Here is a 4352-nt window from a genome sequence, read left to right as displayed (position 1 = left end):
CTCCACTCATGAGGCTGGTGGGGAAAGCGGGATGGGATTCCACCTGTTTTTCTTTAACAAAATGGAGGAGAAAGGAGTTGTGATTGGCGATGCAGCAGGGAAAAGAGTGAGGGAGCATGGATAGGACATTGAGAAATCAGTTCGCCTATTCCCCTTTCAGCTCCTTGGACTGGGTTTGAGCTCTTTCATGTAGAACTGAGTGTTAAAAACTAACCGCAATGTCCATGAGAAATCTTATAAAACATTGGGCACAAACAAGGTTGCTTCAGTGTCTAGATCAGGAATCAGTAAACTACAGCCCTTGTACCACATGCCAAATCCAGTCATCGACCTCTTTTTGTAAATAAGGTTTTATTGGAACAACCTCGCCCATTTATTTGCATACTGTCTAGGGGTGCGTTCACTATAACTGAAGACTTGAGTAGTTTCAATCAAGACCGGAAGACCTGCAATATTTACTTTATGGCCCTTTGCAGAAAAAGTTTCTAACCCTTGGTATAGACACAAAATGTTTCCTTGCTCCCTGGGAGGACACCCACATAACTCTGAGGCAGCAACAGCAGACCCTTGGGCATGCTCAGTATCTTTCTCAAGGTAGCGCTTGTCATCCCCAACATTTTCAGGCAGGGGACACAGACCAGCAGCAGCACAGCCTGAGCAGAAGAAGATGAACTGGGCAGCTCTGAGTGGGGACTGTGGGTGCAGCCTGCAGCACTGCCTGTGGAAGCCGGGAAACACTTGGGGTGTTACTGTGACTGCAAAGATGAGGCCCCGTGAGCCTGCTAACACTGGGGTTTTATTTGCCTTTTCAGTGCCTGGTGTAGGAAAGGTATATGGAGGATGCTAAATAAATGTTTGCTGACTATTTCTTAAATGAGACAGGAACTGGTGGTATGTAGTATAGAAACTGAGATTTCCTAGGGCCCCTCTGGAAGGCAATGCCAATCAGGAACTGGGATGACTGCAACCCAGAACTGAAATCGTCTCTCCTACTTGGAGATCATGGTATCTCTTCTTAGCTGCTTTGACAACTAATACCAAAGATGAAGATTATGAGAGTGATTGTAGCTAACAAATAAATAAATATTATGTGCTTACCAAGTGCTAAACATTACTCTAGGTCTTTTATAGATAGTAATTTATTTTTATTCTTGTTACAAGAAGTTTTAATTTAATTTCGTTTTATAGGCGAGGAAACTGAAGCACAGAGAGGCTATATAACTTGCCCAAGGAAAAACAGCTAGTAAGTGGCAGAACCAGAATTTAAAAATAAGATGATTTTGTATTTGGAAAAAAAAATGATCGCTAGGATAACAGAGATACTGGCTCATTGATTGGGTCCAGTGGGCTTTCTTTTTTCTTTTTATTGTCATCTAAGAATGTATTAATTCATTTAACAAACCTTAAGGGATATGCCCTGTGTCTTTCTGTTTTGTCTGTAACTGGTCTAGCGGTGGGTATGTTACTCAGTTCTAGTCAACAGGATGTAAGAAGCCTGCTGGAGCCTACTGAAATGGATTTCCAACCATGAACACCCCACTCTCCGGCAAAGGCAGAGGAGAAAGACGGATGTTACCTGGACGTGATGCTTGATGATGCCGTTGAGCGCCTTTTCCTCCCAAAAGTGCACACCCCTGAATCTCTTGTTAGGCAGATTAATAACCCCCTGCTGTTTAAACAATTTTTGTCTGATCTTCTGTCATTCAGACATTCTCCACTCCATTATCCTGTTATATTTCCTTAGAAGATCTTACCACTATCAGAAAGTATCTTATTTATTGATTATCTTCCTTATCTGCCTATCCCCCAACCCTTCTTTTAGAACAGAAACTCCTGAGAACAGGGCTCTTTTCTCCACTATTCACTGCTCTGTCCCCAGGCCTAGAATGTGTCTGGCCAAAGTGTTGGGAAATTTCGATATAAATCAGAGGCTCACAGTTCAGTGGAGAAACAGACAAAGTTATCCAATGTAACAAGTGTAATATCCTAGAAGTAAAAACTACAGAAGAGGAGGTCTGCTTAGGAGCTACGCGACACTATTGCAGCAGGTCTGCTTTCAGACTCACTCCTGCCCCACCCCCAACCCCACAACTACCAAGCTTGTTTTAAAAAGAGACCACTTGATTTTTTTTTCTTGTTTATTTTACTTTACTTACTTAATTTATGTCCTGTCTTGTAAAATCTATCTTCAGTGTAGCTAATTTTAACTGACAGTCTGCTGAGTTCTCTGGGCTGAGACATAGAGCAAGGCTGTGTTTGAATTTACCTATAGCCTTTATGTCAGATCACAGCAAATGTGTTATTTGTTTCTACCTTTCAAGGGCACTACATTGAATTCAAAATGTTTTGAAGGAAATATTCAATCCAAGGAGCTGTGTTTTCAGTAATGGAAATAGGGGTGGAGTTCACTTGTTTTTAAAAGAGCTTTAAGCCAGGAAATCCTGTTTTAAAGGAATATTTGTGTTTTTGTTTGCAGTTATGCAAAAATAAAAAAGCAAGGGCTATTGTTTGGGGGAAGTAACCAAATATGGATGTTTTGGGAGAAGCTGTGGTTTTTACTCTTGGTTGGTGAGGTCTCTGGCACATGTTTGAGAGAACACTGTTTCTAAAGACTTGGCCACTTCTTGGTGGCCTGGGTAAATTTGGTGCTGGCTCCTGTGGAGTTAAGTGTGCTCTTCTGGGGGGCAGTTTCTTCCAGAAAGGATGTGCAAGACCAATCATCACCACGTGCTAAAGGAAAAGAGCTGGACTTTACTTTCTGGATCCAGGACTAGCCTGTTAATTGTCCTTCAGGATAGAATCTCTGGAACTGAAATCAGATTAGAACATCGTGTTTCCATGTGAATGTCCTATGAACTTGAACTATTGAAAATATCCTGAAAATGGACCACAATGTATTATGATACTATTGTCCTAAACAACCACATAAATAAAAATTTACTAATGTTGAATGAACCCTTGTGCTCTGATGTGACTGTCCATGAATGTGGGGGGAGTTGAGAGAAAGGACTCTCCCCTGTGGGAAGCAGAAAGGTCCACTATCAGTAATCCTAGGAAAAGGGAAATCTTGGGGTATGAAAGAATGAGGAGGGAAACCTCTTTCTCCTTTACTGTAGGGGGACCCCCAACTTTTTCTGCATTGATCCAGATAATAGGTAGTTCAGGCTCTGCTAAATGTCAGCCGAGCTCAAAAGAGTCAGGAACTTTGGCTAGAAATAAATGACAAAGATTTATTCAATGGTCTGCAGGTTTGCAAACCAGAAACACAGCTAAGAAATAGCTAGAGTGTTCTGAAAGGGAAAGAATAGTTGAGGGTTCTTACAGTAAAAAGTATATTCTTGAGGAAAATCAATTCTACATTCTCACCCCCCAGATTGGTTCAAGATGATAGTCATTATATGTGTGGTGCTAATCATCAGATTAGTGGAAAAATTGGAACATTTGCTTCTTGAGGTCATTTATGGTTACCTGGCAGTTTGATGTACATCCAGGCAGCAACGCAAAACACAGTGATGTGCACCCAGATTGACACAGAAGTGGGAAGTTCATAAGTTTAACTTCCCAGAGTCACTTAAAACAAAAGTAATTATTTCCCTATGCCTCCACCCACTGGAAGAAGTTAATCATTTAACAGCTTGACTATAGTGACTCCATTTTATTTCTTCACTCTATTCCTCACAGGCCATGCATACAGTTGCTGTCACAAGTACTCAACTCTGGCATTACAGCACAAAAACAGCCACAGACGTTAGGTAAATGCATGGTCATGGTTAGGTCTCAGTAAAATTTTACAAAGCAAGCAGCAGGCTTCATTTGGCCTATGGGCCATAGTTTGTCAGCCTCTGTTTTAGAGCATCATGGATGATGGTGCCTGGGAACCAGAGAATGTAGGCATGCCATGGGGGGATATGTTTCCTCCTCACCCTTTCTCATCTCAAGAGACTTGGCCAAGACCTATGCCAACAGGATACCTTCCAGGACCCTCTAAGGATGTAGACTCTAATAGCTGCTGCAAAATAGTGTCTGTTATCTCTCATGCTAACTCCTAAACTCCTCTTCAGGTAGAAGTCATTGCTTCGCTTGGGTGTGTCAAGGGGAGTAAAAAAAGGGCCTGACTCATCCTTGGGACCCAGGAGCAAAGGGAACACCTGTTCTCTGACCCCAGAGATAGTAGTGGTTCCAGTGGACCCCAGCAGAGGGTGGAGTCCCTAGAGAAGGCAAGAGTTGAAGAGGAGGAGCAGCCTGTTTGTGGGAGAAAAGGAGATAGCAAGCCCCCAAGGTCACAAATACCAAATAACTTCAGAAATTTCTCTATAGGGTTATGTGGGCTTAAGCCATCACAATGAGAATGC

This window comes from Desmodus rotundus, chromosome 5, assembly GCF_022682495.2.
Source record: "Desmodus rotundus isolate HL8 chromosome 5, HLdesRot8A.1, whole genome shotgun sequence".
In the NCBI taxonomy this organism is placed as follows: Eukaryota; Metazoa; Chordata; class Mammalia; order Chiroptera; family Phyllostomidae; genus Desmodus; species Desmodus rotundus.
The sequence above is the reverse complement of the archived record's forward strand: the minus strand, read 5'-3'. Positions refer to the sequence as shown.